Consider the following 27,352-nt stretch of genomic DNA (forward strand, 5'->3'; position numbering starts at 1 on the left):
GAGCCCATTTTTACCAGCAGCTAAGCAAACTAATAGCAAGGATATTTCCCCAGAGACACGCAAGCCTCTGGTCCTTATTCAAACAGAGATCTTTCTCACTGCAGCTAAATTTTCGACCCGGGGTACCCCAAAAAATATCAAAACTTAAAAGTTATTTTGCCTTTTGCTTTCGGAACAACCAGTGGGAAAAACAAACAGAAACAGTCAAGGAGGTTCTTCCAGATGGTACTCAGCTCAAAAGTAGTGACATTAAAGAGATATTCCCCATTTCAAAGGTTTAGGGGGGAGTGTCGCTGTTTTGTCATGTGGTGAGTGAGAATCTACTCTTGGGTTTTCGTTTCTTTGTGCAGCAGAGTTCCTTTTACGGAAAGGTTTTCCTGCATATTTTACTTCTTTACAGCAACAGCATTCCAGCTACCTCTTAGTGAAATTCCCATTACACTGGTCCCTTGGTTTTCAAACTTAATCCGTTCCAGAAGTCCGTTCCAAAACCAAAGCGTTCCAAAACCAAGGCGCGCTTTCCCACAGAAAGTAATGCAAAATGGATGAATCCGTTCCAGACTTTTAAAAACAACCCCTAAAAGAGCAACTTAACATGAATTTTACTATCTAATGAGAACACTGATGCATCAAATTAAAGCAATAAACAATGTACTGCCGTCACACAATCAATTAATCAGTAGCTGAACTGGGTTCCACACAGTCACAAAAACAAACAAAAAAAAGAAGCCACAAAAACACAAAATAAATAGCAAAAACAGACAGATATCAACGTAACACTCAAAATGGAAGTGTGGCACTCAAATTGTCAGCGTAACACTCAAAACGGAGCATGTTTTACTTCCGAAAAAAGTTCACAACCCGGAACACTTCCTTCTGGGTTTGCAGTGTTTCGGGATCTAGTTATTTGAGTACCAAGGTATTTGAGAATCAAGGTACCATTGTACTGGAATAAACACTATTTAGTTCTCTTTCTCAGAGTCTTTATTACAGTGGTACCTCTGGTTGCGAACAGGATCCGTTCCGGAGGCCCATTCGCAACATGAAAAGAGTGCAACCCACAGCAGCATGTCTGCGCATGCGCAGGTTACTATTCACCGCTTCTGTGCATGCTCGTGATGTCATTTTGCACTTCTGTGCATGCGCAAGCAGCAAAACCCAGAAGTAACCCTTTCTGGTACTTCCAGGTCGCCGCAGGACGTAACCTGAAAGAACGTAACATGAAGCGGATGTAACATGAGGTATGACTGTATTTACAAAACTTTACACTGGTCATTAATAAAAACAAACAAAACAAATAAAGCAACACAAACTTTCCCTCTTTCAGCCATCCAGCCAGACACCTAATGCTGATTCATTCACATGCTCATTTACACTGACCCAGACTTAGTTGATCACATGTCCCAATAAAGGCACCTGTTGCTGGGGAAATTTTCCTTTGCCTATCAACTTGTTCAAGACTATTTTCAAGACCATTTTCAAGATGAAGGGAACGCAGTGGATGTAGCCTACCTTGATTTCAGCAAGGCATTTGACAAGGTGCTAGCCATGATATTCTTGTAAAGAAGCTGGTAAAATGCGGACTTGACTATGCTACCACTCAGTGGATTTGTAACTGGCTGACTGACCAAACCCAAAGGGTGCTCATCAATGGTTCCTCTTCATCCTGGAGAAGAGTGACTAGTGGGGTGCCACAGGGTTCTGTCTTGGGCCCGGTCTTATTCAACATCTTTATCAACGACTTGGATGATGGACTCAAGGGCATCCTGATCAAATTTGCAGATGATACCAAACTGGGAGGGGTGGCTAACACCCCAGAGGAGAGGATCACACTTCAAAACGACCTTGACAGATTAGAGAACTGGGCCACAACTAACAAGATGAATTTTAACAGGGAGAAATGTAAAGTATTGCACTTGGGCAAAAAAAATGAGAGGCACAAATACAAGATGGGTGACACCTGGCTTGAGAGCAGTACATGTGAAAAGGATCTAGGAGTCTTGGTTGACCACAAACTTGACATGAGCCAACAGTGTGACTCGGCAGCTAAAAAAGCCAATGCAATTCTGGGCTGCATCAATAGGAGTATAGCATCTAGATCAAGGGAAGTAATAGTGCCACTGTATTCTGCTCTGGTCAGACCTCACCTGGAGTACTGTGTCCAGTTCTGGGCACCACAGTTCAAGAAGGACACTGACAAACTGGAACGTGTCCAGAGGAGGGCAACCAAAATGGTCAAAGGCCTGGAAACGATGCCTTATGAGGAACGGCTAAGGGAGCTGGGCATGTTTAGCCTGGAGAAGAGGAGGTTAAGGGGTGATATGATAGCCATGTTCAAATATATAAAAGGATGTCACATAGAGGAGGGAGAAAGGTTGTTTTCTGCTGCTCCAGAGAAGCGGACACGGAGCAATGGTTCCAAACTACAAGAAAGAAGATTCCACCTAAACATTAGGAAGAACTTCCTGACAGTAAGAGCTGTTCGACAGTGGAATTTGCTGCCAAGGAGTGTGGTGGAGTCTCCTTCTTTGGAGGTCTTTAAGCAGAGGCTTGACAACCATATGTCAGGAGTGCTCTGATGGTGTTTCCTGCTTGGCAGGGGGTTGGACTCGATGGCCCTTGTGGTCTCTTCCAACTCTATGATTCTATGATTCTATGATTCTATGCTATCCAAGATGAGCCTACAGATCTATCAGGTCAGCATGAGGATCAGCCCCAGGAATAGGGGGATAGCAGCTGAGTGCTAAGAGCAGGCACCCCCAAAATCGGCCCTCCAGCTGTTTTGGGACTACAGTTCCCATCATCCCTGACCACTGGTCCTATTAGCTAGGGGTGATGGGAGTTGTAGTCCCAAAACATCTGGAGGGCCGAGTTTGGGGGTGCCTGGCTAAGAGCCTCCATAATAATCACATCTGGAAGTGCCCAAATGAGACATATTTCTTTATTACATTTCTATCTTAGGTTTGTCTTCACCCTCTCTCTCAGGACAGACGGATTCTCCACATTTCTTCCAGAGAGCTCAAAGTGGCAGACATAATAATAATAATAATAATAATAATAATAATAATAATATAGTATTGTTATTTATACCCCGCCCATCTGACTGGGCTTCCCCAGCCACTCTGGGTGGATTTCAACAAAATATTAAAATACAGTAATACATCAAACTTTAAAAGCTTCCCTAAACAGGGCTGCCTTCAGATGTCTTCTAAAAGTCTGGTAGTTGTTGTTCTCTTTGACATCTGGTGGGAGGGCATTCCACAGGGCAGGCGCCACTACTGAGAAGGCCCTCTGCCTGGTTCTCTGTAACTTGGCTTCTCACAGTGAGGGAACCACCAGAAGGTCCTTGGCACTGAACCTCAGTGTTCGGGTAGAACAATGGGGGTGGAGACGCTCCTTCAGATATACTGGACTGAGGACATTTAGTTGTCCCCCCGCCAACCCACCAATTTCATCCTCAATATGAGTCTGTAGGGTAGGTGAGCTGAGAGACATTCACTGCCCCTGAATGGCTGAGTGGTCTCTCAGGTCCTAGTCCAACCCTCTGACCATTAGACCACACTGCCTCTTATTACTCTTCTGAGCTAACATCCACAAGGGATGGCAGAGGGGGGAATTCGGTGGTCCACATTTTCGTGCGAACCTCCCCAATTTGCACTTGCTGAAGCAAAGTGAGCAAAAAACCAAATTCTGCCCCAGCAGAATTCCTGGAATAATGCACAAACTGAAACATGTGGGTCCTTTGAAATTTACACCTCTCTGAATTCTGCAATGCAGTTCTCCAGCCATGTGTACAAAATAAAACAAATTAAAAATGTACACGAGTTTAAAGAGTGCATAAAAATCACATATTGTGTTATTAAAAAGAACACAGTGAAAATGCATTATATTAGGCGGAATTGCATTGAAAATGCGTATATTTGGGGGAAGTGCATATAAAATGATGTCTGTCTTGGAGAAACACACACTAACATGATGAAGAATTTTTCTTTTTTTTAAAAAAAAATTGCAAACCGGTTTATAAATGTGGAGTAGTGAACTCAAGATTGGAAAAATGACAAACTTAGAAATCACTTAATTACTATTGCGTGGACAGGCGGAGTCCCCAGATCCCGAGTGGTCCCCCCCCGTCATGTGGAATAACGACTGTAGACAACGTGCTATGGGATTAAATTGGCCACAACTTTATTAAATTTCAAATGTGGGTAGACCTTGGCTCAGGCATTGGGCGTTCTCCCTCCCTAGTCCCCAGCCGGGGACCTAGGGAGCATCAGGGTTATCCAGTGTGTGGGGGGGGGATGGGCCGGCTCTGGAGAACATATGTTCAAGCAGAGATAGCCGCCCCCGTTACGCCGCCGCAGGGGAGAGCAATGACGACCTTTCGGCGTACGGCCAAAGCCTCCCTTCAAAAACCCCTTTAACGGGGAACCCTGGTATCGCCGCCACAAAGAGGAAGATGGACTAAAGGATTCCGCCCAAGGCCTGATACCGCCAAAGTTGTGACGTTTTGCTACGGGAAAGGCGAAACCTGCCAATGCAGGGAAATTCCTTTCCGGCCCTTTAACAGCGACCTTATCGTAGCAGCGCCCGCATACCTGTGGAGAGGTTGACCTGCAAAACCTATGAAGAAAAGTTAACCTGCAAAAGAAGACATTAACTGAGGGTGGGTAGGGTGGGAGAAGCTCTGGAGCCAAGTGAGGATTAACAAGTAAGATCCACCCTCTATTGTGTGGGCAGGTAATCCCTCCCCTTACCTGGCCTGGTTTCCCTGGCAACGCTTCCCCCAGGTGGGATTGGACAACTCACTGGGGTAGGCGGGGACCTCCAGGTATCCCACCTGAGGGAAGGCAAAGCCTATGCTGATGGGGCCACTCCAGATCCAGGGCTGCACGCGTCCACGCAAAAGGCGCCCCCCGTTTTAAGTGGGGAGCGGTCATTGTTAACCAATGAGAGGAAGGAACTTTAACATCCCCACCTTGGACTTGGACGGCAGGCCTCCGAGAACTGTATAAAAAAAACAGGGAAAGGTGGATGGAGGAGGATACTGGGGGATGGGGGATGTTTGTTACAGCATTTTCCTTATGTCCACATGATTTCATTCACTCCCCAAATGTGTTGCCTTTACAGAATAAAGCACAGTTGACTGGAAGTAACTCTTTCGAAGGGACGTGGGTGGCGCTGTGGGTTAAACCACAGAGCCTAGGACTTGCCGATCAGAAGGTCGGTGGTTCGAATCCCCGCTCCCGTTGCTCGGTCCCTGCTCCTGCCAACCTAGCAGTTCGAAAGCACGTCAAAGTGCAAGTAGATAAATAGGTACTGCTATTTGCTACAATCAAGCGGTGTGTAAATTTTATTAGATACATAAACAAGTTCCTGCATTGCTGGGTGTTGGGCTAAATGAAGATAGGGACCCTTTGTAACTCTGCATTTCTATGATTCTATAATTAAATAAATGAATGCACTTAAAACATTAAGGAACCATACAGCTTGCCATTTCACATGCTAGCAAGGCTAATTTTGAACTGCTAACAATGCATTGAAGAGAGAGCATTGGTTTGTTTGTTATTATGTTATGTATTTTTGTGTTTTTATACTGGAAACCAAAAGGGACATGGGTGGTGCTGTGAGTTAAACCACAGAGCCTAGGACTTGCCGATCAGAAGGTCAGCGGTTTGAATCCCCGCAACGGGGTGAGCTCCCGTTGCTCGGTCCCAGCTCCTGCCAACCTAGCAGTTCGAAAGCACGTCAAAGTGCAAGTAGATAAATAGGTACTGCTCTGGCGGGAAAGTAAACGGCGTTTCCGTGCGTTGCTCTGGTTCGCCAGAAGCGGCTTAGCCATGCTGGCCACATGACCCGGAAGCTGTACGCCGGCCAATAAAGCGAGATGAGCGCCGCAACCCCAGAGTCGGTCACGACTGGATCTAATGGTCAGGGGTCCCTTGACCTTTAACTCTCTCAAAACAAATCAGGTTTCCTTTTTACTTCTGCAGAGGGTGGGGAGTGATATTGCAGTGACACACACCCATTTTCCATGTCCCACATGCTACAGTTTTGTCATCGCTGGTCTACTACATATTAATATATTGTTAATCCCAGGAAATCCTCTTGGCACCTGTGCTTGCAGGACTTCAAATGTCACTTTATCTCTAAGAGCTCACAATAGCTCACTTGTCACTGTTTACCATACGCCAGTGTTCTTTACCAAAAGGAAGCTGAATTGGTTTACTTTGCAGTACTTACGCATTGTGTACCTACCTTGTGCTACAGTGTCAAGTCTTTTTTTTGAAAGCAAAGAGGGAACAGGTGGTTGAAACGCCAAGAAAATCAACACATGCTCCTGGCCAAAAAAAGAGAAAAAAGCGAGGGAAGGAAGCAAAACAGAGAATAGATCATACATAGAATGGAGAATGGTGGATGTGTGAGAAAGAAAATGCTTTAGTCCAGTGGCAGAACATCTGAATTGAATGCAGAAGGTTCTCCCAGCTTTGGTTTCCAGCATTTCCAGTTAGGATTCTATACTACTCTACTCCGCCTTGGTCAGGCCACACCTGACCGGGTTGAGGGTTTTACGAGACTGATGGACTTTTGCTGGGGACCAAAACTGGGGAGGGGACCTGGTGGAAGGAAATTGGGAATGCAAAGTGTATACAGTATAAATTTGCTTTTTTTGTTGTTGCTTTCTTAATGAGAGATGGGAAATTGGTGGAATGGAATATTTTTTGACCTTAGGGAAACGTTTTAAGAATAAGTATAGATATATAGGTTTGGATGAGAGCTAAGACTGGATAAAGTAAAAGTGGATAGAAAGATGTTGGAAAAAGAAAATTATGTGGTTTTGGCAGTAATGACATAAAGGTTTAATTAAAAATGAATTGTGAAAGAGAGAATGTAAAATTATAGCATATTAAGACAAATTATTAAGATAAAAATAAGGTGGGAAGGATTTGCTGAAATAACAATTTGAGTTAGAATACAAAAATGGGAGGTGTGAGGAGGTCAAGGAAATAAGTAAAGGGAAGAAGGCTATGTAAAGGTTTGATGTATTTTTCTTACTTTTTTTAATTGATTGTATTATTTTGGGGTTTTTTTATTTTTATTTTTTCTTTCTTTTTTTCCCTTTTGTAACCTTTAAAATTTGAATAAATATTATTTATAAAAAAAAAAAGGTCAGGCCACACCTGGAATACTGGGTCAAGTTCTGGGTACCACAATTTAAGAAGGATGTTGACAAGCTGGAATGTGTGCAGAGGAGGACAACCAAGATGATCAAGGGTCTGGAAACCAAGCCTTATGAGGAATGGTTGAAGGAGCTGGGTGAGTTTAGCATGGAAAAGAGGACGAGACTGAGAGGAAGAATTATAGCCATCTTCAAATATCTTAAGGGCTGTCACATGGAAGATGGAGCAAGCTTGTTTTCTTCTGCTTTGGCGGGTAGTACATTTCTGAGCACAATTCAAAGTGTTGGTGTTGACCTTTAAAGCCATAAACGGCCTCGGCCCAGTATTCCTGAAGGAGCGTCTCCACCCCCATCATTCAGCCCAGACACTGAGGTCCAGCGCTGAGGGCCTTCTGGCAGTTCCCTCGCTGTGAGAAGCCATGTTACAGGGAACCAGGCAGAGGGCCTTCTTAGTAGTGGCACCCACCCTGTGAAACACCCTCCCACCAGATGTCAAAGAGATAAACAACTACCTGACATTTAGAAGACATTTGAAGGCAGCCCTGTTCAGGGAAGTTTTTAATGTGTGACGTTTTAATGTATTTTTAATCTTTGTTGGAAGCCGCCTAGAGTGGCTGGGGAAACCAGATGGGTGGGGTACAAATAATAAATTATTATTATTATTATTATTATTATTATTATTGACTCGAAACAATGGATTCAAGTTGCAAGAAAGGAGATTCTGACTAAACATCAGGGACAACTTTCTGGCTGTAAGAGCCGCTAGTGGAACAAACTCCCACGAGAGGTGGTGGACTCTCCTTCATGGGAGGTTTTGAAGCAGAGGTTGGATGGCCATGTCTTGTGGATGCTTTAGTTGAGATTCCTGCACTGCAAAGGGTTGGTCTAAATGTTCCAACTCAATGATCCTATGCCTGCAAAAGAGGTCCCTTTCTGAAACCCTGGAAAGCCACTTTCAATCAGTGCTGACCATATTGAGCCAATGGACTGACAGCTTTGTTTATTTCTGAAGTTGATTTGAGCATTTGCTACTGATGCGAAGGCCCTTGTTGAGAGCTGAGCTGGGCTTCCTTCTGGGCAGCTGCAATGATGCTTCCTCATTCTAATATAAGCACAACTCAGTTTGTTTAACATTTGCAAGGGCAGCCGCACAAGCTGTGGGGCTGGGAGGTGTTTGTTTGGCCTGTGACTCAGAGAGACCAGAGAGGCTGGGTTTGGCACTGGATTTAACCTTCTATTTCACTGGATTTGTGGCTTAGTCATAAAATTGTCCAGCCCCTCCCTTCTCCCTCGCTTTACTCTCTCACTCTCAGATAACTGTGCTCTGTTTGGCAACAACTGCCAAGGAAGAAAGTCACCTGCAGGGCAGTTTGCCCTTATAGGAGACTCCAGACTGAGGGGACGGAACAGCAAGGACACAGAAAAGCAGGTAGAATTCTGGGTGGTTGGGCAAAATAATGTTTGGCACATGGCTCTATGCCAGTTCAAACTTACTGATTTCCCCTGGGTGCTCTCTGCTTTAATCCCCACATGCATGTGATATTTGACAGCATTTTGCTTTTGAGGCAATGTCAGTTCTCCATTTCGATGTCTGATCCACGATTGGCTGTTTCTCACATGCAAGGTATGGTCTGAGGCTGCAGGCGCTGAGCAAGGCAAAGGGTTTGCCAACCTTTCAACCGGCCTGTGTTGCTGCGCCACGATTTGCAGTGGCAGGATAACGTTTATCTACTTGCTGAGGGTACGTTCACCTGCTGACTCCTGCCTAACAAGCTGCTTTTAAGAGCAGAGCTGCACAGGGGCCGGTTTGAACTCAATTCACTGAGGGCTCAAGAAAGTTGCCACATGATCTGGGAAACGAACCCTGCCTGCTTCTATGCCTTTAACAGCAACTTGGCAAACATCATCACCGGCTGATGTCCACAGATCAAGCTAACAGCTTAGGAGCCTTTAGGCTACAGCAGCGGTGGTCAACCTGTGACCCATGAGCCTAATTTCATGGGGCTTTTCCATACAGGTAGCCCTGAGGAGGAAAATTAAGATCATCACCACCTTTTCTATCTCTCTCTTCCCCCTCTACCTTGTATTTGAGATCCTTAAAAGGAAGAAAAGGGAGAACCCAGCGCAGAATGATTTTTTTTATCTTAAGAGAGACTTTGAGAGAATGTGTGGAATGGTTTTCGCCCCACCTCCAGCAACGGCATGTGCCCCCAAGGGCATTCAGGCCTTGATGGCGGGCTGGGGGGGACAAGATTGCCCATTCCTGGACTCCTGCATTTTTTACAGGTCCAACCTCTGTTGCTGAGGCTTCAGAACTTGTTTTTGTCTGAATAAAAGTCGTGTAAAAATCAAAAGAAGGGACACAGGTGGTGCTGTGGTCTAAACCACTGAGCCTCTTGAGCTTGCCGATCAGAAGGTCGGCAGTTTGAATCCCCACGACAGGGTGAGCTCCCGTTGGTCGGTCCCAGCTCCTGCCAACCTAGCAGTTCGAAAGCATGCCAAAAAGTGCAAGTAGATAAATAGGTACCGCTCCAGTGGGAAGATAAATGGCATTTCTGTGAGCTGCTCTGGTTTCAGTGTTCCATTGCACCAGAAGCGACTTAGTCATGCTGGCCACATGACCTGGAAAAACTGTCTACGGACAAACGCTGGCTCCCTCAGCCTGTAAAGCGAGATGAGTGCCACAACCCCAGAGTCATCTGCGACTGGACCTAACGGTCAGGGGTCCTTTACCTTTACCTTTTTACCTTTAAAAGTCAAAAGCAAGGAATGCTCCCCTCAGAAGCAGAACAGCTGTGGTACTTTGAGCAAAAGCCAGAAGAGATTTATTTAAACGTGTGTAACTGTAAATGATAGATGTCCTTTGCTCCATTTCCCTCCTAAACTACTGTGAATAATCTTCATGTTTTGAAGATCGCTTAGTCTCTCAGATGTAAGGATTGCTGCTGTTGAACATTATTAGTGCCTTCCTTTCCCACAGCCTTTTGGTGTCCCTGAGGCAGGGCTAGCCGGCTGGCCTATGAGACTTAGTGAGGCAATTGCCTCAGGTGGCAGGCTGGGGACAGCAGGGAGGAGGAGAGTGCCACTTGCCACATTCTGCGCTTGGTGTGCCAGTGTGGTGTAGTGGTTAAGAGCGATAGACTCGTAATCTGGTGAACCGGGTTCGCGTCTCCGCTCCTCCACATGCAGCTGCTGGGTGACCTTGGGCCAGTCACACTTCTCTGAAGTCTCTCAGCCTCACTCACCTCACAAAGTGTTTGTTGTGGGGGAGGAAGGGAAAGGAGATTGTGAGCCACTTTGAGACTCCTTCGGGGAGACTTCCGGTTTGGGTCGCGGACAGCGAGGAAGCGCAGAAAGCCCTTGTAAGGGTTTTCTGAGCAATGCGGAGGCTTGGGGGAGTCGCAAAGGCACTGCGCCCCCAAAAAAATCCCAGGAGGGAGACCCTTGGGGGATAAGCTTCCCGGCAGCGTGGGAGCGGTTTCGCCGTCTTTTCGGGGGTTTCTTTTACGGAAGAAACTCGGGGATGATGAGACCGTGAGCGCAAAATGGGAGAGCACCGACTCCATGTTGTGATGCCTCTAGCTTCTGCTGAGAAAAGCGACGAACCTCCACAAAGATAATAACGGATTCTCCTGCATGTCGTGATTTAAAATACCTTAAAAAATTGGAGATTAAGCGAGGAGAACCCTGGATGTCTTAAGATTTTGGCAAGGAATTCATCTGGTTGAGGACAGAAAATGGCACGGGTCACAGAATCGCAGATATATATAAAAAAGGGAAGTAGCTGCCTGCCTGACTGAGTGAGTACAGAACGTCCATGGCAACTTTGTCAAGGTGAACTAATTACTAAGCATAAAGTAGCAAAGAAGATGCCTGCCTTAACTTGTACTCTACCCCCCCCCCCCCCCGCGCGCATATTTTGTTTCCCTTTTTGCGGGACATAGTTTCCAATCATTAACCGAACTTAGCCGCTGGGGGAGGATAAAAAGAGGCTGTAAGAATTTATTGTGAGTGGCGCTGAAAGACCGAAATATAAAGAGACAGAAGGGAAAAAACAAAAGGAATTTTATCACAGATGCTTTGGAAGTTTGAACACAGTGAGCTAAAATATAGTGGGGGACGTAAAGTTAATCTAAGGAGTTCTATAATTCCCCACGTTTGTTCTTTCCCCTCTGGTATTTTCTGGTATTTTTCCCTTTCTCTCCTTTCACTCTGTTGTGTGGTACTAGCTTCTTTTTCGGCTGCTCAACAATTGTAGTGACTAGCTCTGTAACCTCTCTGGTGCTGGAACAGAACTTGAAAGTAAATTTGAGCACTAGACACCCCCCCCATCCATATTATTGGGGGGCTGTGTTTCTAACCAGCCAGAGCTGACTCTGAACGTAATAGACGTACTCAAATTTGTGTTGGACAGACATTTACCACCTATTCCTTTGGATGTTGTTGGACATATTTACAACAATTTACAATTTACAACAATTTAAACAAACAAGAAAGCTGCAGAATAAGGGATGGCTTTCTCTTTTCGTCTTTATGAATGTTAAGTGGATTGGATTGTACTACCTTTTTATATGTTATCCATGCTGGATTAGGCCACCAAGTGGCTGAAGAGTCTTGGGCAACGCTGGCCTGTTTGGATTAACTTCTGTGAAATATTTTGGGAAACACTTTTGAATTTTCTTCTGCGTACTTTATAAAGATCGTTGACTTGATTTAGCCCAGCTAACCACCTTATACTGGAAAGGAAATCTCTACTGTTGGGTCAATATCCTCACTAGTTCGATATATCTTACTGTTGGGTTAATCTTCTTTGCGATTGGTTTTATATCCTTACTGCCTTTGGAAAATATTTATATATTTCTTTTGTGAGACAGGACTACTTGATTGAACACAGCAAGATATCCAAAGTAACTAATTGGAAGAAATGTTTTGAATTTATTTGGGGATTGAAGGAGTGGAAGGGAGAACTTAAAGGGCTCACTTAATGAGGTTATTTGTTTTCTGGTATATAAAGGATTGATGAGTAATTTGAAAGTGTAGCAAATTAGGTTTAGAAGTCATACCCGTAGATACAGCCCAGATACTGGATTGAGACATTTTTTAAGATTCTAGGTATCTTTGGATGTGGCTGAGGAGTAAAACTTAACAAGCTCTATACAAGGGTTTTCTGAGCTAAAAAAAAAGAGAGAGAGAGAGACTCCTTCGGGTAGTGATAAAGAGGGATATCAAATCCAAACTCTTCTTCTTGGCACCTGCACCCACCTCCTCCTCTGCTGCCGCCACCCCCAGCACTGACCCCCATCACCGCCAGCTCCTCTCCATCCTCCTTTCTTCTCCTCTGACACTGTCAGCACTCCAGGACTTCCCCAGGTTACCTCCAGTCGCCACAGGTCACAGTGGATAAGGAGGTAGAAGGGCAGGGGACACCTTTTCTGGTTTGCGTCAAGCGGCAAAATGTCATGGGCTGGGCTGGCCCTGCCCTGGGGCCTCTGCTTAATTTCTTAGCTACAACCTTATTATCAATAAGGAGGAAGTTGTAGCTTTTCTGGGCTATAGTTGAGTTGCTCCTCAAGTGAAAATTCCTGTTCTCTCCTCCCCACCCCACTTCCTCAGTTCTGCTAACCCTCTGTGAATGCATTTGCTCATAGCAGGTTGTTTAAAAATGGCGTGTGTGTGTGTGTGTGTGTGTGTGTGTGTGTGTGTGTGTTTTATGGGATCTGTAAGCCACTCCTTTTTTTCCTGTTACTGTAAAGCATTGCATTATTAGAAAACATTCCCTTTGCTGAAGCAGGCATATCCCTCATGTGCTACGAAATACATCTGTAGAAGGACAATAATTGCAGCAGGCCAGGAGGGTTCTCTTTTTACTGGATTCTTTCATAATGAACAATGGGCGTTAAATCCATTCCACTGTGAAAAGGTCCCTCTGCCATGGGAGAAGCCCCAGGACCCAGCGGAATAGAGCCATGCTGTATACACAACCCCACTGGTGTTTGCAACACAGCTAAGATTGTTGCCAGGCCTCCTTGAAGTGGACAGAGGCTCTTAAGCCTTTGACAAAGCGATGAGAAATCAACAGACAATGCGTTTGCCAGGGAGCATGGTGGTCCAGTGCTGCAAGAAGATATACAAAGCTTATTCCATATCAAATCTTTCATACAGCTGCAATAGGAAGGAAGCCTCTAAAGCAGCCTTTCTCAACCTGTGGGTCCCCAGATGTTGTTGAACTACAGCTCCCATCACCCCTAGCTAGCAAGGCCAGAGCTCAGGGATGATGGGAGTTGTAGTCAAAAAACATCTGGGGACCCACAGGTTGAGAACCGCTGCTCTAAAGGAACATGATATCTCATGCAGCCACATGCTGAGTCAGACCATTGATCCATCTAGCCAAATATTGTCTTCCACAGCCCTGTGTCTTCCAGATGTTTCCCACTACAATTCCCATAATCCCCCACATCATTGGTTATGCTGACTGGGGCAGATGGAAGTTGTAATCCGACAACCTCTAGTAAGCACCAGGTTGAGGTAGGCTTGTCTATTCTGACTGCCCCCAAGGACATAATAAGAGACCTGCTAGACTGGGGCAAACAGTCCAACATCCAACCAGATTCTTATGGGAAGCTCTCCAACTATAGCTTGGGTGCAAAAGCTCTCTGCTGCTGTTCTTCACCAGGGACATGGTTTCAGAAACTCCTGGGTGGTAATGTGATGACTAGGAGGCATAGCCTTATCTTCTGCAAATTTGTCTGATCCTTCTTTAAAGCTGTTTGTTGCCCTTCACCACCTTTTATAGCAGAAAATTCCACAGTGTGACTTTGCATTGCGCAAAGAGGTATTCCTCTTGCTTTGAATCTTCTAGCATTCCACTTCGCTGGGTTCCTGGTACGGGTCTTTCCCATCAACAGGGTACCTAAGCATTCTGCTGCAGGTGAACTTGGATTTAAACCACATTAACTGGACATTTCCCCCTTCCTCTATTACTCATTTGAGGTTTAGCTTTGCTAAGTTGGTATGGCCATTCCTTGGCTCCACTGTTCTGCAAGCACCTCTCCTGATTAATGGCTGTTCAACCAGCTTCAAAGAGATTCCAAGATCCTTGTGTGAAGAGCCCCGTTAGCTTAATTGACTGTCCTTGGGGGAGGGGAACCACAACTGATGTGAAAGCCAAAGGCATCCCATTAAAATCCTGATGGAGGTTGGATTTCTGTAGGAAATTGGCTTACATCTTGCATCCTGAAAAAATTAAATCTCCAATTTAAACTGGGCGCTTCAGATAAGTAGCTGTTAGTGGATGACACTTGCACCATCCAAACCCTCATACTATTTTTTAATAATAATAATAATAATAATAATAATAATAATAATAATAATAATAATATCATCCATGGAGTTTAAAATAAAGGAAAACTTTGTCTTCTTGTTGTGGGGGGGGGGGCTGCTGTCTATATGGACCATTTATGTGCTGTGTCTGGGATGGAGAAAAGACTGTGAGCTTAATAGACCAGCAGATGAAGAACATAAATCCTTCCTCATTTTGAGTTGCTCCAGCTCCTTGGCCATTTTGACTGCTGTTTATGGGAACATTTCTAGCCCTTTGTTAGGTGAGGCAACCAGGACTGTACACAATACAGTGGTACCTCTGGTTGCGGACGGGATCCATTCTGGAGCTCCAGTCGGATCCCGAGGTTTCCGCAACCAGTGGGACTGCTTATGCGCATGGGGCGAAACCCGGAAAAATACTTCCGGGTTTGCCGCATACGTATCCCAAAGGATACATAACCAGAGGTGAACGTAAGTAGAGATACCACTGTACTCCAAAACCGGCTGTGCCATACATACCAATCATGATATTGGTATCTTTACTTGCAATAATGTTCCCTAAAATGAAATTTGTCCTTTTCACAGAAGTTAGTATCTAAATACCCTTAGATTCTGAGAGTGTGACGCAGGTATAGGTGCCTGTCACCTATTCTTGCCTCTTATCTCTGTTTGTATCTGTTCCAAATAACTAGGCGGCTATGATATGATACTTAAGAAAAATGATTTATGCGCCGGGAAATACCAGCTTTGAATCATGTCTCATCCATGAATCTCCTAGATGGTTTTAGGCAAGGCGGGAAGGACACAACTCCTAGGATATAGTCCAAGGCAGGGATGGGGAACCTGTGGTCTTTCAGAGGCTGTTGGACTACAGCTCCCATCAGCCCCAGCCATCATTGCTGATGTACAAGGATAATGGCAGTTGTAGTCTCACCACTAGTGATGTATGGAAGTGAGAGCTGGACCATAAAGAAGGCTGATCGCCAAAAAATTGATGCTTTTGAATTATGGTGCTGGAGGAGACTCTTGAGAGTCCCATGGACTGCAAGAAGATCAAACCTCTCCACTCTTAAGGAAATCAGCCCTGAGTGCTCACTGGAAGGACAGATCCTGAAGCTGAGACTCTAATACTTTGGCCGCCGCATGAGAAGAGAAGACTCCCTGGAAAAGACCCTGGTGTTGGGAAAGATTGAGGGCACAAGGAGAAGGGGACAACAGAGGATGAGATGGCTGGACAGTGTTCTTGAAGCTACCAGCATGAGTTTGACCAAACTGCGGGAGGCAGTGGAAGACAGGAGTGCCTGGAGTGCTCTGGTCCATGGGGTCACGAAAAGTCGGACACGACTAAATGACTAAACAACAAAAGTCTCACAGCATGTGAAGGGCCACAGGTTCTCCACCCCTGTTCTAAAAATATGTTGTGTAGTGGGGTCTCCTAACACCTCTCACCACCCTTAACAAATGACAGTTCCCAGGTTCTTTGGGGGAAGCCATGACTGCCTAAAGTTGCAGGAAGTTGCTTTAGCTAAATAGGGCCGATGAAGCCTAAATAAAGTTATTTGACTGAACGCTGTTAAATTAAAGCACCATTATTCACTGGTTCCTAACAATCCAGCATCCTTGTTTGGACAAGGTAAGTGCCTTGAGGTCAGTAAGGCTGCATTTAATTTTGGCCTCAGTTCCTTGATTGCCTGTTTACCAAAGATAACCATCAATTTGTCGTAATTCAGCCGGACATCCTGGGAAACCACTCACCGCACTGTACTCTCGGGAGATGGACAAAGGAAAAAGTGTATGTGTGTGGGAAAAGTGCCTGCAACAGAGCGAAGAGCTGGTAATGCTATCGGGGGCAACCTGCCCTCCAGAATCAGCATCGAAAGAAAAATCGATTAGCGTTCCTTCCTTGCTTACAGCCTCATGCAGACTGGTGGTGTTCTTTCTTCTGGAATCCCCTGCCCTACCTGTCTAGTGCAGTTGTCCCTAACTGGGGGTCCATGGACCCCGAAGAATTCTGCGTAACCCACCCAGGAAATCTGGGGCACCATTCAGATAACAAAACCTACCCCAAAGGTATCAAAATGTTCAAAAGGTAAGGGATCCATGGTTTGGCATTTGAAGAACAGGGGGCCTGCAGTACTTAGCTAATTGGGAACCACTGGTCTAGTGGACTGGTCTATGCTTAAACCTGGAGCATTCTGGAATCCTGGTTTGGATCAAGTCATGGGTCTGCCATTGAATATTGCACTCTGGTTGTTGCTTGGGTTATTGGTAAGTCGACTGAGTGTTGTTAGAAGCTCTAGGTCTCAGTTGTGTGGTATGTTAAAATAGTTACAGTCCATTATTGAATGTTAAAATGACGTTGGAATGAAACGAAGCGGTTTTAGTAATAAGGTTAAATAGGAATATGTAAAAATGGATTAAGAAATAAGATAAAACAAAGAGGGTAAGGATTTGCTGAATTAACTATCTGAACTGGAATACAAAAAAGGGAGGTGTGAGGAAGTCATGAAAATAAGGAAATGAATTGTAAGATACAGAAAGAGGGACTTATTTTTAACTGTTTTTATTTTTTCTGTAATTTGTATTTTTTGTGGTTTTTTTTCCTTTTATCATTTTTGTAACCTTTTTTTAATTGAAATTCTAATAAATATTATTTTTTTTAAAAAAAATAGTTACAGTCCATTGGTATTGATTTGTGGGGGATAAAGCTATCGGGTTCCACCACATATAAAAACATCATAAAATGTCAAGCAGAGGCTGTGTTCTACCTCTACTGTCATGGGCAGTATTCCTTTAGATACCAAGTTGCTGGAAATCACGAGTGAAGGGAGGAGCTGTTGCTTTCAGGTCTGATTTAGGACTTCTCATAGACATCTGGTTGGCCACTGTAAGTACAGGGTGCTGGAACAGATGGTCCAATGGCCTGATCCAGCCGGCCTTTTCTTACATTCTTATTAGTAAGCAGCAGCAGCACCTGTTCTTGGCAGAAGCCTGAGAACACCTCTAACTCTCTCTTACAGCAGGAAGGAACTAAATATCTGCTGGTAAAGGGCTTAGTGGAAGAGAGGAAGAGTGTGTGCTTTTGCCATGTTAGATTCCAGATTCTGTCTATGGCAGATCTGGTTAAATTGTCTCAGGTAGGAGGGAATCGTAGAATCAAAGAGGAGACATAGAATTGCAGAGTTGGGAGGGATCACCAGAGTCTAAGCCCTGCAACTCAGGAATCTTTTGCACGACCCACAACCAGAGATTCAGAGTCCTCATACTCTACCGACTGAGCTGTCCGGCAGCTAGAGGGCTAGGAGAGACTAAGGTTAACCACACACCAAATCTAGGCAAGAAAAAAGTGCCAGCAATTCCTTAGAGTGAGTTTCAAAGGCAATGGGTTGAATTCAATGCTCATCTAGCTCAGAGCAGATTCATTGAAGTTATGGGGCATGACTAACTTAGGTTCATTGTTTCAGTGGGTAGAGAACTCTGAGTAAACTGCAGAGTAGTCCATGCAACAGGTAATTAAATTGTGGGACAGGCTCTCATAGAAGGCAGTGGTGGCCACCAACTTGGATGGCTTTAAAACAGGAGTAGTCAAACTCATGGACACTATGGTGGTCAATGGATACTAGCCAAGATGGAAGCTATGTTCTGCCTTCCATGGTTGCAATAATGTTTCTGTAGGTCAGTCGCTGGGAACCACAGGAAAGGGTAGTGCTCTTGTTCTCAGGTCCTGCATGAGGTTTCCCACAGGCATGTGGGTGGCTACTGTGACAACAAAACATTGGACGAGACAGGCCACTGGCCTCATCCAGCAGGCTCTACTTTTGCTTTTAGGCTAACTTAGTTGGAGACAACCCAATGCTCCTCTGATGTCTTCACCGGGTGTTGCAACCATTGACTCTTGAAGCTCATGCCCAAACTAACATGGCATGGTAATTTGCCGCTTAGCACAGTGTGGTGAGGATGGAAGGTCTCAATACTGGGAACAGAGAACTGGTGGCCCTCCAGATGTTGCTGGACTCCAACTCCCATCAGCCCCAGCCAGCATGGCCAATGCCCAGGGGTGATGAGAGCAGCAGTCGCAACCCAACAACGTCCGGAGCGCCACAGGCTTCCCATCCCATAATGACAACAAAGGGTTGCGGGAAAATAAAGGGCTGCTAGGCAGAAATTAAGTGTTGTCTTCCAAATTAATTCCATGGGATACTTAGGTCTTATATCTAAGATCCCAAAATCCTCTGCTTCTAGAGCAGGCGTGGGGAAACTATTACAGGCTGAGGGCTGTATCTGCATCTGGGCAGCCTACTAAGGACCACATGCCAGGGGCAGACAGAGCCAGAGGCACGAGTGTGTGAAGCGGGGGATGTAAATTTTGCCTAGTTTCTGCACACACAACACATACACACCCTTCTCTAATTTATTTTTATTTAGAAGCATTTATTAACTGTGTTAACATTTAACAAGTCCCTATGCTCCCTATTAGGGACACAAGTGGTGCTGTTCGTTAAACAGAGCCTAGGACTTGCTGATCACAAGGTCGGCAGTTCGAATCCCCGCAACAGGGTGAGCTCCCATTGCTCGGTACTTGCTCCTGCCCACTTAGCAGTTCGAAAGCACACAGTGCAAGTAGATAAATAGGTACCGCTCCGGCGGGAAGGCAAATGGCGTTTCCATGTGCTGCTCTGGTTTGCCAGAAGCGGCTTAGTCATGCTGGCCACATGACCTGGAAGCTGTACGCTGGCTCCCTCGGCCAGTAAAACGAGACGAGCGCCGCAACCCCAGAGTCGTCCGTGACTGGACCTAATGGTCAGGGGTCCCTTTACCTTTTATGCTCCCTATTATTGAACAGAGTTCTAATAACTCCTAATAACAGAGCTCAGGGATGCATTCCAGTCAGGCCAAAGGACTCAAGGTGGATCTGAAGCAGTGCTTTTGAGAGGCGTGGTTGAAAAGGGGGTGTGGCCAAGAAGGGTGTGTGTCCTAGGGAATGTTCTGAGAGTCAGATGTCTTAAAGGGGACCACACCTGACCCCTTGTCCGGAGGTCCCCCACCCATGTAATCTAGATTCAGGTTTTTTTCTTTTAGAAGGAAGACAGAGAAGTACAAGCAAAACCTGTTTCTCCAGAACATAATAGCAGAACAAACAAAAGGGTGGGTGCATCAAGGAACGGTGTCTCTATCGAATTACCTTCTTTAAACGCTAAAAAAAGAGAAAAAGATTGGCTCCAGCTCATCTTTATGCAGTGTTTCTTTTGCTTAATGGGAAGTAGATAGTAGAGAATCCATCCTGTTTCAGCCTGTCATTCCAACAATGGGGGAACCTGAGCACAGGATAATTTTCCTATTCATTCCTATTAATAGGTGGCTGTTTTTGAAGCCAGCAGCCGACATTGCATTTTTAATCTCCATCCTGAGCACAACATCTATAATAGTTTTCAAGCAAACATATATTTTCCTATTCAGCAAAAAGGCAGCGAGCCAAACATTCATCCCCAGGAAATGTACATAGTTGCATTGGCTTGCACATTAGAGATATGGCCCATTAATTTTATTTCTGGGTGTACATAATTGGAATAAGATGAATTGATATTTGCATTTAGGTATGTGCTTATCCATTGTGTGCGCATATATATTAAGATATATCTTAGGGGGTAATTCTGTTATTCCAAATCAGGCATGCTCAAGACTCTGGGAAAGGGGCACGCTAATATGACAAAAACTCATTTATACGCCATGAGATAAATTAAGTAAAAAACCGAAAGCGTCATTAAAAAACAGAGTAAAGCACAATGCAATGCTCTCTGTGTGTTTCCATTTTGAGTTTAAGGTAGTTCTGCTGTGCTTCTACACTGCAGTTGAAATCCTATCATGTGCACATTTCCCTGGAAGTAAGCGCCATTGAACAGTCTATATGCATTTTTACTTCTGAATAAAAACGCATGGGCTTGTATTGTAATGTGTTCAGTATGTATGTCAATTTCAGTTTGTCATTTTCCTAACTTTAAGTTCAGCTTTCAAGATTTCAACATTTTTTTTAAAAAAAGTCCTCGTGAAAATTCATCCGCGTTTTCGTGTGAATTTTTCCTACTATACACATTTGTGTGTGCAGTTTTGCTTAATATAATGCGTTCCTGCAAAACAATTCCCCCTAGTACAATGTGGTTTTTTTATGATATCTTCGCTAATATAAGGTTTTCAGCAGGCATCTAGTGAGAGCACCTGCCTAATGTTAGTAGGCAGAGAGATTCACAGCGCAGTAAAAGACAGAATCCTTGCAAATGCAGAATGAATATTATGTGGCACTTGTAAAAGTGCAAGTTCTACAGTTGAAAGTGGTCAAACTGGTCCCAAGCCATGAAGTACTTTGTATGTAAGAATGTACCGGTAAGTTCCAACAAATTCCTCCATTGCCTCGCTGACATTTTCATTTGCCAGAAGGTGGAAGAAGCAACAAGGGGATCATCAACTTGGGCCTGATCCTCACCAACAGGGAGGAACTCATTGACAAAATAGAAGCACTGGAAACTTGGGAGGAAGTGATCATGTCCCCCTGGGTTTCATGGTACAGAAGCAAGGGAAAGCTGAATGTAGTTAGACCTGCACTATGGACTTTATGAAGGTTGATTTCAAAACATTTGAGGAACTACTGGGGGAGATCCCACAGTCGGTAATACTCAAAGAGAAGGGAGTCCAAGATGGATGGGAGTTTCTTACAGGTGAAATATTGAAGGCACAATTGCAGACAATTTCTTCAAGAAAGAAAAGTGGAAGGCACCTAAAGAAACCAATATGGCTGCATAAGGAGCTTACAGATGAGCTGCAATTTAAGAAGGGCATGTATATGAAATGGAAGAAAGAGGAAATCACAAAGAAGGAATATACACCCGTAGCCAACAGTTGCAGGGTGAATGTCAGGCAGGCCAAAGCTCAGAGTGAGCTCAGGCTTGCAAGAGAGGTTAAAATTAATCTTAAGAAAAGTTTCTTCGGCTACTTTCGAAGCAAGAGGAAGGTCCTCTGTGTGGAAAAGATGGGGAAATGTTAGCAGGTGTCAGAGAGGAGGCTGAACTGCTCAACACCTACTTTGCATCTGTCTTCACTCAAAAGGAAAACAGTGCGCAACCTGGTGATGACAGGAAAATAGCCCAAGACAGGAAAATAATGAATTCAGATCTCCAGGGCCTGGTGACCTCCCTGCACCCAAGGGAACTAAAGGAGCTTGTGGATGTAATCTCACAGCCTCTGTCTATAATCGTTGAGAAATCTTGGAGGACAGGTGAGGTTCCTGAAGACTAAAGGTAAAGGGACCGCTGACCATTAGGTCCAGTCGTGACCGACTCTGTTTACTGGCCGAGGGAGCCAGCGTACAGCTTCCGGGTCATGTGGCCAGCATGACTAAGCCGCTTCTGGCGGACCAGAGCAGCGCACAAAAACGCCATTTACCTTCCCGCCGGAGTGGTACCCATTTATCTACTTGCACTTTGACGTGCTTTTAAACTGCTAGGTTGGCAGGAGCAGAGACCAAGCAACAGGAGGTCACCCCGTCAAGGGGATTCGAACCACCAATCTTCTGATCGGCAAGCCCTAGGCTCTGTGGTTTAACCCACAGCGCCACCCGTGTCCCTTTCCAGAAGACTGGAGGCGGGTAAATGTCCCCATCTTCAAAAAGGGCAGTGGGAGATCCAGGTAGCTACTAACCGGTGAGCTTGACATAAATACCAGGAAAGGTCCTTGAACAGATAATTAAACAGTCCGTCTGTAACCACTTAGAAAAGGAGTTGCCAGGCAGAGATATATGAGGCAAGGTGTGAACTTGTGGAATTCCTTCCCTGAGGAAGTTTGGCTGACTCCCTGGTTTTTTGCCTTCAGGGGAGCACTGAAGACATTACTCTGTCACCAAGCTTTTGGCTTGTTATAATTACTGCTTTCCCACTGCTCTTGTGCAATGCACAGTTTTAAACGTCTGCCTTTAGCCACTAACTATTTATCATTGTTTTAAATTGTTTTAAATTGTTCTGACCTGCCTCAGAGCCACCTGGCTGTCAAAAGGCAGGACAGAAATTTCAAAAATGAAAGGATAAAATACAACAAAAAACAATAAAGGTATGTCTGAGTTGTACCATTTCAGACTGCAGTTTCACATGCTTAGTGTTTCCTATGCCTCCGCCTCCCCCTAAACTCCTCCTCAAGGAAAATTAACGCCGTCTTTTAAAAATTGGGATTTTTCTTCCTGATGCACTCATTTTACATGTGTGTGTGTGTGTGTGTGTGTGGAGAGAGAGAGAGAGAGAGAGAGAGAGAGAGAGAATATCAGTACTAAGTTTCTAGAAAAAGAGATGCTGGAACTCACCATGAACACATTCCTTGTTTTCTTCAAATGGCAATGCCCCCCCCCCCCCGAGAGGTACCAGAACTGAGTTCTGGCAAGTCGTGGAGAACCATTCAGGCCTGCATGTTGACAAATTACACTTATGCATCACTAAATGAAAAAATGCATGTTTGCAGAGGAATTAGCATGTGCCGATTTCTATGTAGAGGTGCACTTTTAGAAATAATTACAGTGGTACCTCAGGTTACATACGCTTCAGGTTACATACGCTTCAGGTTACAGACTCTGCTAACCCAGAAATAGTGCTTCAGGTTAAGAACTTTGCTTCAGGATGAGAACAGAAATTGTGCTTCGGTGGCACGGCAGCAGCAAGAGGCCCCATTAGCTAAAGTGGTGCTTCAGGTTAAGAACAGTTTCAGGTTAAGAACGGACCTCCGGAACGAATTAAGTACTTAACCCGAGGTACCAGTGTACTATAATTTGAATAGAAGTGAAGCTCATCTTGCCATGGCTGGGAAGACTATGACCAGGAGACCCTCTTTGCCTGCTCAGTCTGCTGCTCAGGTTGGTGCCGTTGATTGACAACTTCAAGACGCTGCATGTCTCCCCGTCAGGTTATTTATGCGACCGGATTTGGAACATTGAGTGCAATTCTGGCCACCACACCTCAAAAAGGATATTGTAGTGTTCAAAGGGGCTCAGGAAAGGACAAAAAATATGATGGAATGGAATGGCTCTCCTATGAAGAAAGGTTGGGGCGTTTAGGACTGGGGCGGGGATGGGAGCAAGAGGCTACATGATAGAAGTTTATAAAGTTATGCATGGCATAGAGAAAGTAGATAGAGATAAGTTTTTCTCCTACCCTCCTTGGATGGAAAGAGGTTGGATAGCCAGAATGGCAGATCAGGTTGATGGACTATGCCAAAATGGCAAAATTAACTGGCAAGCTCAGGAACCAAGAAGACAAGAAATTTTTAAAAAAGAAAGAATGGGAAATGTTTATAGAGTTACATACGCTTCAGGTTACAGACTCCGCTAACCCAGAAATAGTGCTTCAGGTTAAGAACTTTGCTTCAGGATGAAAACAGAAATCGTGCTCCAGCGGCACGGCAGAAGCAGGAGGCCCCATTACCTAAAGTGGTGCTTCAGGTTAAGAACAGTTTCAGGTTAAGAACGGACCTCCGGAATGAATTAAGTTTTTAACCCGAGGTACCACTGTAATGTATATACAAAATTATTGTAAACATTAGCAGGATTTTAAATGCACTTGTAATGTACTAGAAATTACAGATAACTTAGGAAGATGAAAATTTTGGGGAAGTACTGATAGGCAGATGACAACAGAAGTAAGAGGACCCATCGATGGGATGGGGTGAAGTCAGGAGATTCAGAGCAATCTCAATACATGAATGTGCAAGACATTTGGATGTGACTTTATCACTTTTTTCCCGTTTCTTTCTCTTTCTCTTTTCTCTTTTCTATCTTGTCAGCATCGCCCTTGAGCCAGTGCCACTAACTGGACTCATCTACTTCAGCCCCGACTGGGCCAGGCGAGCTGGGTAGCACTTCCAGAGACCACCTTCTGCACAGGAACAGGTCAAAGTGCTGTGGACTCACAGCTTAGAGTTGTGAGCACCGGATTCACTCCAACAAGAAGACAGTCATTGCACAGCAGAGTACAGCAGAGTATAGCAGAGCATAAACGACTCGGAGAGCAGCTCTGTAGAATATCTTCTTTATTCTATCTACAGCTATAATACAACTATATACAGAGCTAAATGAAAAAGCTGAGCTGCACTGAGTGTCTGCAGCTGCTCTTAGCAGCAACCTTATCTCTACACACGATCTGTAACACTCAGTCTCTCTCTCTCCGACACACTGACTGACTGACTGACTGACTGACTGACTGACTGACTGATGTGGTGCTGGAGCTGAGTAAGTAGAGAGCAGAACATGCCCCTCCTCTCTGGAGAATCAGCAGACTTATCAGGAGATTCTTGGATATGGGAGGGGTGAAATCTCCTCATATCTATCTATCTATCTATCTATCTATCTATCTATCTATCTATCTATCTATCATCTATCTATCTATCATCTCTCTCTCTCTCTCTCTCTCTCTCTCTCTCTCTGTGTGTGTGTGTGTGTGTGTGTGTGTGTGTGTGTGTGTGTGAAAGAAATTGGATAGCCATCTGCCATGGATGATTTAGTCAAGATTCCCTCTGCAATTCTGATTCATAACACTAGAACCCAGTGACATCCAATGAAGTTGTGTGTTGGAAGATTCAAGGTGTCATTCATAGTTCAGCTATGGAAATCGCTACCCTAGTGATGGCTGCCAACTTGGATGGCTTTAAAAAGAGGGCTAGAGATGAGGATGAGATGAGCTCATCAGTGGCCATGGTTTGCCTCCACTGTTGGATTTTGATCGGGGCAGTGGGTGGGGAGCGTGCACCACTCCTCTGATCAAATGTGCAGCCCCTCAAAGCTAAATTTTAATTTCCACAGCGGTGCGGAGACCAGTCGCAGGTCTCCAGCATCATGTTTGATTTGGCCCCAAGCCGTGGACTTTGGATCTTTGCACATTCCCAAGCAGGAAGCAAGGAAACAGAGAGACTCTTCCACCCACTGTGTGCATGCCAAACCCAAGCATTCCATGACAACAGGGCAGCTCAGTTAACGTCACCTTTCAGTGCTTTGTTTGTTCAAGGGATTTGCATGGGGTATGAAGTGCCTGGGAGGAAAAGGAAGAATATACCTGCATAGGGAATTCTTTTTTTCAAAGCACACAGTGGTACCTCAGGTTAAGTACTTAATTCGTTCTGGAGGTCTGTTTGAGAAGGCCTGTTTTTGCCTGTCAGTCTCTGCAACACTCAACTCGTATGGAATGGATGCAATCAAGACCACCTAGCTGTGCGAAAGAAGCATTGTACAGTGGTACCTCGGGTTAAGAACTTAATTCATTCTGGAGGTCAGTTCTTAACCTGAAACTGTTCTTAACCTGAGGTACCACGGTAGCTAATGGGGCCTTCCGCTGTCACCGCACCGCCGCTGTGCGATTTCTGTTCTCATCCTGAAGCAAAGTTCTTAACCCGAGGTACTATTTCTAGGTTAGCGGAGTCTGTAACCTGAAGCGTATGTAACCCAAGGTACCACTGTACTACTGTTTGTACCTTTGCAGAAGAATATGGGGCAGCTATAGAGATACCATTATGGGACATGGGTGGTGCTGTGGTCTAAACCACAGAGCCTAGGGCTTGCCAATCAGAAGGGCAGCAGTTCGATCCCCGTGACGGGGTGAGCTCCCTGCTCCTGCCAACCTTTGAAAGCATGTCAAAGTGCAAGTAGATAAATAGGTACCGCTCCGGCGGGAGTTAAACAGCGTTTCTGTGTGCTGCTCTGGTTTGCCAGAAGCAGCTTAGTCATGCTGGCTACTTGACCCGGAAGCTGTACACCGGCTCCCTCGGCCTATAGAGAGAGATGAGCGCGCAACCCCAGAGTCGTCTGCGACTGGACCTAACGGTCAGGGGTCCCCTTTACCTTTACAGAGATACAATTAGCACCAAAATAACAGGTGCAGTTACCCCAAAAAACTATCACCTCCCCACCAGCAAGATTCACGCGTAAGAGCACTCTCCCTCCCTGTGGTTTCCAGAAACCGGTACAGTGGTCCCTCGAGTTACAAACGCCTCAGGTTACAAACGCTTCAGGTTACAAACTCTGCTAACCTGGAAGAGTTACCTCGAGTTGAGAACTTTGCCCCAGGATGAGAACGGAAATTGTGTGCCGGCGGCACAGCAGCAGCAAGAGGCCCCATTAGTGAGAGCATGCCTCTATTTTTTTTTTTATAATTTTTTTATTAAGAGTTTTGTTAATACAATAAAGAAAAAAAGACAGAATAAACAGAGAACAAACAAAGAATAAAACAAACATAAAATTTTACATCTTGTAATAACCATCTTTTCTTCATTTTTTCCTTTTGGACTTCCTCACGTCTCTCGCTCCTACATTCCAAGTTAATAAAACTTTAGCCAGCAACTTATCACCTTATTTTCATTCTTATTGTACACAATTCCAATATTTTATCCATAACTTTGAATATTTTTATCAAAATCCTGAATACCTAGTTTTAACATGATATTCATTCAAAATTTATCTTTCTCATGAAATTCACTCATTCTCATAATCTTTTCAGCTAACTTTATGGTGCCCTGTTGTTTTCAAATCTCTCATCCTTCTTAACACTCATATAATTTACAGTGTTTATGAAGATAGTCCTTAAATTTCTTCCAATCCTTCTCCACTGCTTCTTCTCCCAGGTCTCGGATTCTGCCGGTCATTTCTGCTAGCTCCATGTAGTCCATCAGTTGCATCTGCCATTCTTCCAGCGTGGGCAAATCTTGAGTTTTCCAATGTTTGGCGACAAGTATCCTTGCTGCTGTTGTTGCATACATAAATAATGTTTGGTCCTTCTTTAACAGCCTCTGGCCAACAATGCCCAAAAGGAAGGCCTCTGGTTTCTTAGGAAAGGTATACTT

At 44.8% G+C, this 27,352-nt stretch overlaps 1 protein-coding gene across 1 annotated transcript in view; it reads left to right on the forward strand.

The window, feature by feature from the left end:
• The first annotated feature begins 6,418 nt into the window (after nucleotides 1-6,418).
• The window catches only part of FAM3D (FAM3 metabolism regulating signaling molecule D), a 42,515-nt gene continuing 21,581 nt past the window's right edge, over nucleotides 6,419-27,352 (forward strand). Inside the window, exons 1-3 of the mRNA XM_079964106.1 lie at nucleotides 6,419-6,536; nucleotides 7,167-7,314; nucleotides 8,491-8,606. The gene's annotated coding sequence lies outside the window, so the exon portion shown is untranslated. The remainder of the gene's footprint in view (nucleotides 6,537-7,166; nucleotides 7,315-8,490; nucleotides 8,607-27,352) is intronic.

Source organism: Podarcis cretensis, assembly GCF_951804945.1.
Source record: "Podarcis cretensis genome assembly, chromosome: 2".
NCBI classification, from domain to species: domain Eukaryota; kingdom Metazoa; phylum Chordata; class Lepidosauria; order Squamata; family Lacertidae; genus Podarcis; species Podarcis cretensis.